The sequence below is a fragment of the Podarcis erhardii genome (genome assembly GCF_964252035.2).
Source record: "Podarcis erhardii genome assembly, chromosome: 11".
In the NCBI taxonomy this organism is placed as follows: Eukaryota; Metazoa; Chordata; class Lepidosauria; order Squamata; family Lacertidae; genus Podarcis; species Podarcis erhardii.
In genome coordinates, this window is record NC_138501.1 from 56,374,712 (window position 1) to 56,390,076 (window position 15,365).

The following is a 15,365-nucleotide window of genomic DNA, read 5'->3' on the forward strand; positions in this document are numbered from 1 at the left end:
CGGGGGAGAGACACTCAAGATGAGAGGCTGCTGCTTCCCTCTCCTTCTTTGCACACTGGAGACAGAGCTACCCTCCTTGGCATCCTTTGCACCAAGGGCACCTCTCAGGCAAACCTCACAAGGCGCCTGAGGGCAGAGGGCTCTGGTGCTCAGCTCCTGCGTCTGGCTGGTGAAGGGGAGAGCAGGATGCTGGAATGGATGGGTCCTATTTGTGGGAATGTTCTGGGGTGCAGGAGAGGATATATTGACTAATTATATCCTTATCCAACTTGTACTAACAAGTTCCCAAAATATCAGCAGAGTTTATAGACATTCCCCTTTAAGTACGCAACGGTAACGCTTGCACAGGTTCGTTAGAACCTCTATAATAATTACTCTGGTAATTTCCCCTTTGTTCCCTCTTAAAATACAAGACACGACACAGTCTTTATAAAAGTATAAAAGAGTTTACTCACGTTCTGTTCACAATATGATCCCAGAAGGTAGGCAGGCTTAAAAAGGTTACATGCAGTTAGAATCTATCTTGTAGCAAGATATTGCTGTCCTCTCTTGGCTGGGAGCCAAGAGGGCATGTTGCTCCTTCAGAAGATGAAGATGGCAGAGAGGCAAGAGGCAAGAGGCAAGAGAGAGAGTGGCTGCCTGCCCTGTGCTTTTATCATTACCTGCACAGGTGAGGCCACACCCACCTCTGGTCACATGCGGAGGAAGTCCGTCCCCAGGAAGTTTACCTGCTTGCTGGACAGACATCCCTCCCCATGTTCTAACATGTACACTCTAGGAATGTTGTCATTGACTGCTCCTGTGTTTACATCCCACATACCCCTTCTCAGGCAATACAACATACACAAAACATAAACAACTTTATTCAACCACCCAGAGTCCCAGCTTGACACGTAGATTCTGGAAACTCTCTCTTGGTAGGGGTTTCGTCAGGATGTCAGCAGTCATCTCTTGGGTGCTGCAGTAGGATAGTTCCACAAGTCCATCCTGGATCATCTGGCGTATGTAGTGGTATTTAACCCCAATGTGTTTTGTTCTGGCCAGGAACTTCTCACTCTGCGTCAGCTTCAGGCAACTTTGATTGTCCTCTAGCAAGCTGACAGGCCCTTTTCTCACCAACCCAAAGTCCTTTATGAGTTGATCAAGCCAGGCGATCTCTCTGCAGGCTTCTGTTGCTGCAACGTATTCTGATTCTGTGGAAGATAATGCTACACAGCTCTGTTTATAACTGCCCCATGAAACAGGTCCATCACCAAACATGAAAACATGACCACTTGTTGATTTATAATCAGCATTATCCCCAGCCCAATCCGCATCAGTATACCCAACCAACTTAGGGTCTCTGACGGCTGGTAACCTTAATTTACAATTCATGGTACCCTTCAAATATCGCACCACCCTCTTTACACCTGCCCAATCATGCTCAGTGGGAGAATTCACTTTTCTGCTAAGAATCCCCACAGCATTTGCTAAGTCAGGTCTACATGTGGTAACTAAATACAAAAGTTTACCAATCGCCGACCTGTAGTCATTGTTGTCTGGCAACTGCTTCGAATCCTGCTGATTCTTCAGGAAGTCAGTAGCCATCGGTGTAGCAACTGGATGTGCGTCTTGCATCTGCATGTGCTCAATCAGCTCGTGGATCTTCTGTCTTTGGCTGAGAAGAAATGAGCCGTCCTCTTCTCTTTCCACCTGGATCCCGAGGTAGTACTGGACATCTCCTAGCTCCTTGACCTCCACCTCTTTGCTAAGGTGTTTTACTATCTGTGTATAGTCTTTCTCACTTGCTGTGGCAATAATCAGGTCATCAACAAATGCTAAGATATATGAGAATTGTCCATTATTTGACTTACTGTACAAGCACTTGTCAGCGTCGCCTTGCTTGTACCCAAGTTGCGTCAGCATTTTATGCAACTTCTGGTTCCAGGCTCTAGCAGCCTGTTTAAGTCCATAAAGTCCTTTCTGCAGTTTGCACACTAAATGTGCCTCATGTGGTTTCACAAAACCTTTAGGCTGCTTCATGTAAATTTCTTCAGAAATCTGCCCATGTAGAAAAGCGGTAGCAATGTCTATGTGTTTCACTCTCATTTTCTTGGAGGCTGCAATGCTTAAAAGCATTCTTACGCTGCTGTACCTCACGGTTGGTGCAAAAACTTCATCATAATCTTCACCAAAACGCTGTGAAAATCCCTGTGCTACAAGTCTAGCTTTGTAGCGCTGCACTTCTCCTTCTGACCCCTTCTTAACCTTGAAAACCCATTTACTGCCAATGGCCTTCTTACCGGGAGGCAGCTCAGTGAGTGTCCAGGTCTTGTTCTGATGCAGTGCATCCATCTCCTCCTGCGCGGCCTTCCTCCAGAGACTGGCTTCTGCAGCTGGCATCTCCTGTATCTCTTCCCAAGTGGAAGGTTCTTGTGGAAACGCCGACCCTGCAAAGTAGGACAACCGTAATGGTGGGACACCTTTGTTGGTTCTGGACGAGCGCCTGACCTCTGGTTCTGCGACCGCATCAGCTTCCTCATCCTCCTCCAACGCAGGCATGTCCCCATCTGAGTCCTCATCTTCGTCTCTGGTGCCGCCAGGGTTCTGGTCCTCTGCGTCTTCTGGTGCGTCGCCTGTAGGGGGCGCTGTAACACTCGAAGGCAGATTAGTACTTTGTGGGGTCTCAAAAGGGAAATATACAAACTCTTGAGTCCTTTCTGACTCATCTGAAGAATCCACAACAGTGTTCTTAGTGTCTACCTTTCCATATTCATCAACATAAACCGCATGGTATGCATTTGTCTTACCAGTTTGTAAGTCCATAATTCTATATCCTTTGCCTCCAGAGGCGTATCCCACAAGGATACCTGCTTTTGCCCTGGAGTCAAGCTTGTGTCTGTGTTCCTTGGGCACGTGGAAGTAACACGGACTTCCAAACACACGTATGTGCGACAGATTGGGAGCTTTCCCATGCCAAAGTTCAAATGGTGTGCGCTCTGCACCTTTAGTTGGCAGTCTATTCTGCAAATAGACCGACGTGTACACTCCTTCGGCCCACAGCTTCTGTGGCAAACATGCATCCTTTAGCATGCACCTTGTCATGTCCATAATGGACCTAAACTTTCTCTCAGCTATGGCATTCTGCTGTGGTGTGTAAGGAATTGTGGTTACGTGTGCAATTCCTTCCTTGGCCAGGAGAGCCTGCATTTCATTTGAGCAGTACTCACCTCCATTGTCGCTCATTAGCACAGCTGGAGCTCTTTGGAATTTATTCTTGACCATGGCAATGTATTCCTGGAGCTTGTCCACTGTCTCACTCTTCTCTTTGAGGAAATACACAACACAAAATCTTGAAAAGTCATCCAGAAATATTAAAATATATCTATTCTTTCCCAGTGAGGGAACACTCATGGGTCCACATATGTCAGTGTGCACTATGTCAAGCACTTTGTTGCTTCTTTGTTCTGCACAACGTGGAAATGAAGGTTTTACAGCCTTCTCAGTAATACAGCTTATGCACTTTGCTGGAGCTTTGTTGCTCTGCTTTACCTGCAAACCTCTTACAAGATCTCTTTTCTGTAGATCCAGAATGACGTTGGTGTCTCTATGTCCAAGCCTTCTGTGCCATAGGTCCAGATCTGCTTCATCCTTCTGGCTGGAATGTGCCACTTTTGCAGACTGATTCTCTGAAAAATCAAGCTCATATACACCATTGATTAGCTCTGCTTGAGCAAACACTTTGCCATTTCTAGTCACCTTGCATTCTCCATTTCCAAATGTGATCTGGAAACCTTTCTTGTCCAATGTGGACACGCTGATTAAATTGCAGCTCAGCTCTGGTACATACAAAACTCTAGAGATTGTGTTCTCAATGCATTCATTGTTTATATTGCATTTCAGACTCATGGAACCTGCACCTTTTGCTTTAACAATGTTCCCATCTGCAATTTCAATTTCAGATCCTTCTTCATCATTTATCTCATTAAAATAGTCCTTTTTATATGAAAAATGTGAGCTGGCACCTGAATCAATTATCCATTTATTACGTCTATTCTCACGATTCTGGACAGCTAAATTCCTTTCTTGCAGTAGCCATGTGCATTCGCATTTCCCCTTCTTTTCCCCTTTTGGCTGAAAGGGGTGGGGTTTCTTGGCTTTAGGAGCCTTGCAATTCTTTGCAATGTGTCCTTCTTTGTTACAATTGAAACAAATCACTTTCTTAGGCATCTCTTTGGACTTTGTACATTGCCTAGATGCATAACTGCTGTCCTTGCTTCTAGCATTTCTCACTGGAGATTCAGCTCTATCTCTGCATTCTTCTTTTAAATAACCAATCAAGTCTTTAAAAGTCAGACCTTGTCTATGATCCATCAAACTTACAAATGCGCTAAAGCGTGGTCCAAGTGATGACAACAAAAATGCTATCTTTGTATCTTCATCAAAAGCTTTGGGAGTCAAATCAATTCTTTGAATAATCTCAGTAAACTTGTTGATGTGCTCTGTGAATTCCTCTTTTGAATTCATCCTCACTCTGGTTAATTTACACACCAAGTTTCTGAAGCAGTTTATGCTAGATTCTCCATACACGCGCTCTATATCTCTTAAGATTTGAGATGCATCATCTGTACTATTTATTAATGATAGCTGCTCATCGCGAAGTCCACTCAAAATTATGTGTCTAGCTTCGCTGTTCATGCGTTTCCAAGCACTTATCTTGGCTAAAGCTTCCTCAGACGATCCCGTAGGTTGAGGGTTTAAAGCTTCCAAAATGTGCTTATAATCTAAACATGCTATCAAGCGCTGCTTCCAGTGTATGAAATTGTGTTCATTCAGCACAGGCATTCCTAGCTTTGCATCACTATCAAAAGCTGCTCTAGCCATCTTAAAATCCAAAAATTTGAAAATTCTTCAAAATTTCAAAATTTCTCAAAATTTTAAAATCAAAATCTCAAAAATCTCAAAAATGCAAAACAATTCTTCACTGCCTTGGGTCACTGTGAACTCTGAGGGAAGGGGGGGTGCTTAATCCCCACTGCACAATGGAACAAAGGACCATGTGCTTACCAGGAAGTTAACTCAGAAAAATACTACTCAACTCAAAATCACAATCCAACGCAATCCTTCAAAAATACGCAGAAATATGCAATACTGGGGCCAATAACCCTTTGTGGGAATGTTCTGGGGTGCAGGAGAGGATATATTGACTAATTATATCCTTATCCAACTTGTACTAACAAGTTCCCAAAATATCAGCAGAGTTTATAGACATTCCCCTTTAAGTACGCAACGGTAACGCTTGCACAGGTTCGTTAGAACCTCTATAATAATTACTCTGGTAATTTCCCCTTTGTTCCCTCTTAAAATACAAGACACGACACAGTCTTTATAAAAGTATAAAAGAGTTTACTCACGTTCTGTTCACAATATGATCCCAGAAGGTAGGCAGGCTTAAAAAGGTTACATGCAGTTAGAATCTATCTTGTAGCAAGATATTGCTGTCCTCTCTTGGCTGGGAGCCAAGAGGGCATGTTGCTCCTTCAGAAGATGAAGATGGCAGAGAGGCAAGAGGCAAGAGGCAAGAGAGAGAGTGGCTGCCTGCCCTGTGCTTTTATCATTACCTGCACAGGTGAGGCCACACCCACCTCTGGTCACATGCGGAGGAAGTCCGTCCCCAGGAAGTTTACCTGCTTGCTGGACAGACATCCCTCCCCATGTTCTAACATGTACACTCTAGGAATGTTGTCATTGACTGCTCCTGTGTTTACATCCCACACTATTGGGCCTGATCTAGCAGGGCTCTGACATCACCTTGCCAACAAAAGTCCGTATAGTAAAAGCTATGGTTTTCCCAGTAGTGATGTATGGAAGTGAAAGCTGGACCATATTTTTTTTTAAAAAAATAATATTTATTACTTTTAAAGCTTACAAAAAAGAAAAAAGAGAAAGAAAACAAAAAAGAAAAAAACAATACAATACAATATATAAACAATACAAAACACAACCTTAACACAATGAACTAAACAATACAAAACAAAAACAATTTAAAAACATACATCATACCTTTTCCATATTCTATCTTTCATTCCCTTGTTTCATCGACCTCCTCTCACCTCCCTCTTTGTTTTCCACTTCCATTAATTGTTTCAGCAATTCCTTTCCATCTTTCTCTATTTTCTATCATATAAATGTCTTAACATATTTTTAATCTTATTTCCATTAAAATTAATATACTTATTTAAGCTTAACTTCTTATAGCATTTCTACTAAGGCCATAAAATTTCATTCCAACATTTTTCTATCACTCATTAATTTTACAATATTTCTATATATAAACTTTAAGTTTTCCAATCTTCTTCCACCATCTCCTCTCCCCGGTCTCGGACTCTGCCAGTCACTTCCGTCAACTCCATACAGTCCATCAACCTGGAGATCTTATGTCCGAGGCTCTTAACTCTTTTCCAAGTCCCTTCTGCAGGTCTTCTTCATATTCTTTGATGCTATAGAGCAGATCTCGGGGAAACTCCGACCTATCAATCCTTTTGTTCCTTCTTGACAGGTCAGCCAAATTTCCATGGTTGAAGCTAACGTCCATGAAGTATTTCAGAACATGTTTCAAAGTTCCTCCAAATCCAAAGGCCCCAGAACTCCAGTCTCCTCCTGACCCAGGTCCATGTCCCAAAAGTCAGTTAAACCCTGCATGGGGGGATCTTTCCAACTTTCCTTCTCCAGTTCAGGCCGGGCTTCGGTCCTCAAAATCTGACTTTTTCTGGATTCAATCATAAAAGGCCTCAACTTATAGTCCTCAATTTGCCTTTGTAAGGCTACAACAACTTTCTCCTTCTTCTCCTCCACATTTTGTTCTGCTAAAGTAGATTCCTGCAGCAAGTCCTGAATAATTTCTGTATTGGTGCTCACTTTTTGTCCCAAATTAATCACTTTTTGTCCCAAATTATCAATTTTAGTAGCCATAACATCCGTCTTTTTGTGAAGCTGTTCCAACGAATAGCTTATCTTGCATAATGCAATCACTAAGGCTTCTCCTGTCGACATTCTTAAATGGTCCAAGGTCAATCCTTGATTCTCACAGCTCTTATCCTGTAGCTGGAGATTCCCCAGCTCCACTCTTGTAACAGTTTCAAAAATTCCCTCTAGAGGGAAACAGTCTCCACTTGTATCAATCCTTTCAAGCACAGTTCCAAAAGTAAAGTTAGTTTCAATTTTCAGTTACTTTTCTTCCTTTTTAAATGCAGAAGAGGACAATGGAAACAATATATTTCTCTTATTTAACTAACTGTCAACATAAGTTTTATTCACAGTCATTGAACTCTCCCAAAACGTCAATCTACTGGCAGCCCGTTCCAGGTTCAGAGCAGTGGTAATTTAATTTTTATCACTCTCTCCTGCAGGTTTACACGATCCAAAATTTCCCCCTCTTCTCCTGCTTCCAAGGGGGGTTTAATGATTTTAATTGATGGAGGTTTAATCCTTTACATACGGCTTTCCAAGACCTTAGCTTGCAGCTTCTTTGCTTCAATCTATTTACAAAAGGGGAAGGCGGACTTCCTGTTTGAGACCTTCCCGTTTCAGTACCAAATTAAGACGTTTGTAAATCCAATTTTCCGTTCCACTCATGGGTAGTTGTTTAGAGTCAAATTGTCCACAGGAAAAAGTCAGCGCTCTCCGGCAACAGCAATGCGGCTTCCCTCCGTGAAAAAAGCAGTCAATTCGAAGCACCGCGCCGCTCACCCCACGACGCTCCGGATCCCCGAAACCGGGTCTCCCCGCGAGTAGGGGAGGCGCAAAAGGTGCCAGCCGAATCCCACGTTCACAGGCTTCTCCCGCCTGTGATTTTACTGGGTCTCCGCCTTAGCCGTGGTGGTCAGACCCTGATTTCCATGGAGCAAATTCCTCCCGATTGGAGGAACTCCGCCATTGCCAGAGGCACCAACCCAGAAGTCCTAAGCTGGACCATAAAGAAGGCTGATCGCCGAAGAATGGATGCTTTTGAATTCTGGTGCTGGAGGAGACTCTTGAGAGTCCCATGGACTGCAAGAAGATCAAACCTCTCCATTCTGAAGGAAATCAGCCCTGAGTGCTCACTGGAAGGACAGATCCTGAAGCTGAGGCTCCAATACTCTGGCCACCTCATGAGAAGAGAAGACTCCCTGGAAAAGACCCTGATGTTGGGAAAGATGGAGGGCACAAGGAGAAGGGGACGACAGAGGACGAGATGGTGGGACAGTGTTCTCAAAGCCACAAACATGAGTTTGACCAAACTGCAGGAGGCAGTGGAAGACAGGAGTGCCTGGCGTGCTCTGGTCCAGGGGGTCATGAAGAGGCGGACACGTCTAAACGACTAAACAACAAGAAGCAGGGCTCTTCTTATGCTCTTCAGTGCCTGCTGGACACCTCATCCACATTGTCTTCTCACCAAAGGGAAGCCTAGAAACAAGCAGGACCTGAGTGCAAGTTGAGCCACTCTCCCCCCAGCCATTGGCACTCAGAGGCACTGACTCCTCTGGCAGCGCAGGCAGAGCACAGTCCTCATGTCTAGTAGATATCAGTAGGTTTCTCTTCCAGGAATCCCACCCCCCCCCCTTGGGTGGGCGGCCATTACTCTGGGCAAAAGTTGTAAGGAAAATGGGCGGGGGGCACACAGTGAGTTCCATCAGCTTTTCTGTCTTCTCTGCAGGCCGCTGCTTGCACTGCACAAGGAAGTCAGTCAGAGGAGGAGACCCCCTTCCGACAGCCGGCACAGTTTGGGCATAAGTGCTGGCACTCGCACGCTGGAACAAATCTGAGGCATCCGGGGACAGGAGTCTGCAGGTGGCATTGCAATGGCAAATGTATTCCCAGGTGCCCCCCGCCCGCCACTGGGTGAGGGTCTGCAGCCAGCCTAATTCCAAACCCCTGACCCCACACAGACCTTTGCATCCAAGGGATGGGGTGAGATTAAAAATTCCCCATCTCATTTGGATACTTTGACTTCTTTGCCAAATTGATAGAAAGAGGCACCGGTTTCTGGGGTGGGAAACTTGGCGGGAGGCCCCTTCTCCTGCCTCTTCTTGAGAGCTACAGCTGCTGCTTTTTAAAAAAATATTTTATTAAGCGTTTTCTTGTTTTACAGTGTAAGTGTAATGCCTCGTATTTTTTTCCCCATGTAACATTTTTACAAATCCGTTTCATTTGTTGAGGCATTAGGGGGAGAAGGAAAAAAAGAAAAAAAGAAAGGGGGGTGGAGGGAGGGGAGATGGATGGGGGTGGGGTCGGGTAGCGGTGTTTCTATTATGCTTAATGTATGTAGAGTTTGGTGTCAGCGTGCTTGTGTTGTTCACTTGTGTTCCTTTGGTGGTGAGAGAGGTTGGGGTTGGCCTAGGGTGTGATTGTTTGTTTGTGGTTGGCTGTGGTAATCTTTGTTTTCGTGTGTGAGTGAGGTGGGTGGGTGTTTTGGATCAGGTTAGCCATATTGATTTTTATGCTGTTGGTGGATTATTGTCATTGTCCTGCTGGGCTGTGTATGTGATAAAGGGGAGCCATACCGGGGTGAAGGTGTCTTCTTCTGTTTGTCCCCGTGTCAGTTTCAGTTTATTAGTTAATTTTTCTAGTAGGGCTGTTTCCCATACTATTTGGTACCATTGGTCCATGCTTACTCCTGACAGGTCTCTCCAGTGTCTGGTTATGATGTTTCTGGCTGCTGAGAGCAGGTGGGTTATGAGTTCTTTGTGGTGTAAATGGGCATTGTTGTCTTGGAAGATGTTTAGTAGGGCCAATTCTGGGGTGAAGTCTTAGTTATTTCTTAGTTATTTTACATATTTCTTGTATGGCTGTTGTCCAGAATAGTTGGATTTTGGGACACTCCCACCACATGTGGAGGTATGTGCCTGTGGAGGTGCACCCTCTCCAGCATTTTGGTGAGGTTCCTGGGTGTATTAGCACTAGTTTCCTTGGGGTTAGGTACCACCTGTAGGTGAGTTTCAGTGTGAGTTCTTTTCTTTTCGTTGATATGGATTTAAAGGGGGGTTTAGACCACATTCTGGTCCATTGAGTGGAGTTAATCTCATAGCCTATGTCATTCTCCCATTGTTTTTTGATTGCGTCTAGGGGATTTGCGGGATTTTGGAGTAGTATTTTGTATATTGCGGATACCGTCCCTTTACCGTTTCCCTTTGTTGTTAGGAGGAGGTTTTTGAAGGTTGTCAGGGGCCTAGTTGCTGCCGATTTTACTGTTGGGTTGTTTAAGAGGGCATGTAGTTGGTGTTGTGTTAACCAGGGCATTTGGGTGTCTTCTAGTTTGTCTTGTATTTCTTGTGTTGACAAGGGTTTGTTATTTTTATAAAAATCTATTAGGCAATATAAGCCTTTGGTTCGCCAGGTTTTTATCTGGAGGTTTTGTGCTGCATGGTGGAATAATGGGTGGTATGCCAGGGGGATTAGTGGGGATGGGGTTGGGGAGAGTTTGCCTATTTGTGTTTTCCATGCTTTGAGCATGGTCTGTGTGTACCTGTTAAGTGTTGTGGGATTTTTCTTATCCCAGGTGGAAGAAGCCTGGGAACGTGGGGTTCGGCAGAGCACCAGGAGCGCCTCCCCTACTCGCGGGGAACCCCTTTTGGGGCTCCGGAGCGAAGTGGGGTGAGCAGCGCGGTGCATCGAACCGAGTGCTACTTTCACGGAGGGAAGCCGCGCAGCCATCGCCGGAGAGCGCTGACGTTTTCCTGATGACAATTGGATTCTAAAACAAGTACCCGTGAGTAAAAACGGAAGATTTGATTAAGAAAACTACAAAATTTACGAATTAGGTACGTAGCGGGAAGGTCTAAACAGGAAGTCCGTCTTCCGCTTTGTAAATAGACTGAAGCAAAGATCTTATAAGCTAATCAGCCTGGAAAATTGACTTAAGGACTGAAATTTCCTGCATTTATAAACAACAAAACCCCCCTTGACAGCAGGGGAAAAGGGGAAAAAATCTTTGATCTCCTAAGCCTGCGGGGAGAGAGTAAAGGAACATAAGCCTCCATTGTCCCAAACCTGGGGACGGGGTGTCAGGACAGAAAGTTTTGGAGATGCCCATCGATTGAAAGTGGTTTACTCTTGACAGATAGTAAAAAGAAGAGAAATAAATTAACTTTAATGCCACTTTCTGCATCTTGCATGTTAAGGAAACAAAGTATTTGAAAACCGAAAGTAAAGTTTCCTTTGTTGGAGCCCCTGACAGATACATTTTAAAGATGGATGTGAACTGAAATTGTGTCCCCTAGAGGGAGCTTGTTAATTTGTTGCTGCAGTTTATAGTGAAATTCTACAATTCTGGGAATTAGACCGTGGGACCAGCCGCCTGACCTTGAACAGCAATGTGCCGGGAAGAAACCTTGTTGTCTGACCTTGACAGAATAAATGCTAAGCTACAGCAGCTGCATGAGAAAATGGACTTAATGAACGAAAAGTTAGACTCTATATCTGTTGTAACCAGTAAATATGAACCAACAGAAAATAAGGATAAAGAAGCTTCACAACAACTAACTCAGGAAACTGGCTTGACAGGGCAAGTCCAAGGGCAGATGACGACGGAAGAGGTTGTGATTGCACTTCAAAAGATACAGATGGAGAAACCTAAAGTGCTGCATGACCAAAAGTCGCAGTACTGCAAGATTGAATACGATGTGTCTCTGGAAGTGTTTGGAGTTAAGGAAGCTTTCAGCTCTGGCGGGACTCTGGAACGGGTTGATAACTACTTCTGGAACAACTATTTTTTGGATTACAAAATTAACCTGGGGGAGTGGGACTCTGGGGAATGGGCTAGCCTGATGAAAGAAAATGGAGATTGCTACCGATTAGAGTTCCCCGGAAGCCCATCTCCCAAGGAGAAAGGGAAGAAATCATGAAAGAAACCAACAAGGGACAGGGAAGGGTGTAAGAATAAACAGGAACAAGAAAATCTGCAGAGGGGGCATGGAAGTGACTTAAGAGCCTCTGATATCAGAACACCAGATTGATGGACTGGATGTGAGACTGAAAGGACTGACATAACCCGAAACCAGGAAGAAGGGACGTTGGATAAAAATTTGAGGAGAACTTCTTTTTATTTTTGGAATTAGTTTGATATTAATGAAAAAACAGGGAATTTGCTGGAAAGGAAATAATTGGCATTAGTAGAAAGGTTTGAAGAAGTTAGGTATAAATATGGTTTAAATTTTGAAACTTTATGGGAAGAAATTTAAGGACTATTTGCAGAAACAGTGTAAAAACAATGGAGCTTAAAATGAAGTAGGAAGGAAACGAAGTGATTTCTAACAATAAGGTTAAAAAGGAATATGCAAAAAATGGTTTGATAATTAGATGAAAAATAGAATGATATAATATGTTTAAGATAAAGAACTAAGATAAAACAAAGAGGGGGAAACTTGCTGAATTAATTATTTGAATTGGAATACAAAGGAGGGAGGTGTGAGGAAGTCATGGAAATAAGTAAATGAATCATAAGATAGAGAAAGAGGGATTTGTTTTTAACCTGCTTTTATTTCCCCCCCCCCCCCCCCCGTATTTTGTACTTTTTTCTTTTTTTTTTTGGATTATGTAATTTCTTTTCTTTTTCCCTCTCTCTTTTTTCTTGGAAATTTCAATAAATATTATTTTTTTTAAAAGTGTTGTGGGATTTTTCTTTAGTTTGTTTGGGAGGAGTGGGTACGCTGTGGTGCAGGTATTTTCAATTGTGTCCCTCTCTAGGTGCACCCATTGTTTTGTCTCATCTTCTAGTATATATGGGATTATATGGCGTATTTGGTTGGCAATGACAGCTGCTGCTTTTGTGGCAGAGGCAAGACCTTCCAGCAAAGACTCTCTGGGCTGCGTAGCAGAGCTCCTTGCACTGCCTCCTTCTCAGCGGGCTGCCTCTCTCTCCAGGAAGAGGAGCTGGAGGCTGGGTCTGTGGCAGGTGCCTCTGGGACTCAGAGGGGCCCCTGAGGACCTTAGCCTAAATGGCGGGTCTCTTTCTCTTCATTTTCAAATAAAAGCATACAAATACCAACTCACATGTCATGCAGATTTTTGTACAATGCAAGTTTATCCCACCTTAAACTGGTGGGAAAAGATAGCAGACATTCATATGAGTGATCAACCCCCCCCCCAAAAAAAGTAATCATCCAATTCAGGCAATGTAAGAACCCTAAGTAAACAATACAACTTATGTAAAATCACTGCATATACTAAAATATCCCTCCCCATAAAAAATAAAATAAAAATAAAATCCATGACCTGGGGATGGAAAAAAAAACCCAGTTCTGTGATACATGTTTGTGGCCTATTGTGGTTAATTAAGATAAGGTAGAAAATAAAACAAAATAAAAGAAGAAGAAGAAGAAGAAGAAGAAGAAGAAGAAGAAGAATAGTAAGAATAATCAGGCATTCCACACTCCAGCATAGTAAGAAGGGGGCTGTTGGTTCTGATTTTTTCATTGATGTGTGTAAATCTGTGGCAATTTAAACTTCCTTCTACAGTGGTACCTCGGGTTAAGAACTTAATTCGTTCTGGAGGTCCGTTCTTAACCTGAAACTGTTCTTAATCTGAGGTACCACTTTAGCTAATGGGGCCTCCCACTGCCGCCACGCGATTTCTGTTCTCATCCTGAAGTAAAGTTCTTAGCCCAAGGTACTATTTCTGGGTTAGTGGAGTCTGTAACCTGAAGTGTCTGTAACCTGAAGCGTCTGTAACCCGAGGTACCACTGTAGTGCTTTTTATCAGAATGAGGGTATGTACTTGCAAGTAGCAACTATTATTCAGAGAGTATGCAGAAATGGACTCTCCAGCTGTCTTCAAACTTAAGATATTTCTCTCACTCTGTGTCCCTCTGATTTTGGGGTTTTACATCTGCAGGAGAAAATTCTGTAGCCTCAAAGAGCTCCCATGGAATTGGGCAGCCACAAGGAGGAGGAACACCCCCCCCCCCGCCGCCCTCCTGGTCCCTAGGCATCCATCCCTGCCCCCCTCAGCCCATGGAAGCCCAACTGAAGGGAGGAGAAGATCAAGAGGCTTCTCAGAATAGAAATAAGTGAAGGAGGGCCTTAGGCCAAAGGCACAGCTTCAGCAATGAAGGAAGGAAACTCGACTACTGGCCAAGAGCAAGACGGAGCAAGATCTGTCCGGGCCAAGTGCAAGAAGATGTGTGCCCTTTTCACTTGCCTGAACAATCATGGTTGTTCCTTCCCTTCCTTCCTTCCTTCCTTCCTTCCTTCCTTCCTTCCTTCCTTCCTTCCTTCCTTCCTCTTTCTTTTACAACAGGCTCTTGTCACTATGGAGCCCTGCTCAGTCTGCAGCCCACAGGAGTTTCCAGACTCGCCTCTACTCCCTGCCTATGCAATCGCTTTGCAAGGGCACCTGTGCATTTGCTCAGCTTTGCTCAACTTTGCAATCTGCCTCATATTTGCATCAGTCAAATGTGCTGAAGGCAAAAACTTTGCATTCCTCCATCCAAACCAAACTGACCCAGAGTAGACTCTTTTCAGACTTTGCTGGGCTCTAATCCACTCAAAAAATAGGCAGAGAGGAAACCTGCTTTGCTGCACAGCACATTGTGAAAGGAGATCATGAGCCGAAAGATGGCATAACTCAGCAGTAGAGCCATCTACAGTACAGTACAGTGGTACCTCGAGTTACAAATGCTTCAGGTTACAAACTCCACTAACCTGGAAGAGTTACCTCGAGTTGAGAACTTTACCCCAGGATGAGAACGGAAATCATGTGCCAGCTGCACAGTGTCAGCAAGAGGCCCCATTAGTGAAAGCACTCCTCTAGTTAAGAACAGTTTCAGGTTAAGAACAGACCTCCAGAACGAATTAATTTCATAACTAGAGGTACCACTGTACTATGGATCTGCCCCCCCCCCCCGTTATAATTCAGAGCGTCTCCCCTCCAGTGACTTCATGTGGCAGTGGCAGGGACCCTGGTCCCATCCCTAGAGATGGCTGAGAGCATATGCCAGGGAGAGTGGGCAGGGCTTTCTGAGCAAGACGGGCCAAGATCAGCAAGTGGTCTTTCTAAGGCCAGAGCAACCTGGCAATGGAAAATTTGTCCAGGGATCAAATTGCCTTGGCTGCCACATCTGCTGGAGAGAGTCCCAGCTCCTTATCAGTTTGTTCCCCCCACCCCACCCCCTGCCAAGAAATGAGGTGCCCACATCTTCCCAAACGCAAGAGTAGCCAACAAGCAGGGAGCTCAGCTGGCAGCAGGTGCTTGTCCTCAGCAGATCACACCCAGAAGGGCAGGGATCCACTTCCTGCTCGCTCCACCGCTGGCTTCAGTGAGCCAGAGTGAAAAGGTTTGGCAAAGAAAAGAGGCTGCTCTTATCCTGCCCCCGCCCAACAAGCAGCACAATAGGCTTGAAGGGACTTTG

General features: G+C 44.4%; 1 protein-coding gene across 2 annotated transcripts in view; it reads right to left on the reverse strand.

Annotated features, from left to right (window-relative positions):
• Nucleotides 1-15,365, reverse strand: part of CA9 (carbonic anhydrase 9) — a 48,344-nt gene that overhangs the window by 16,935 nt on the left and 16,044 nt on the right. The gene's annotated exons all lie outside the window — the stretch shown is intronic.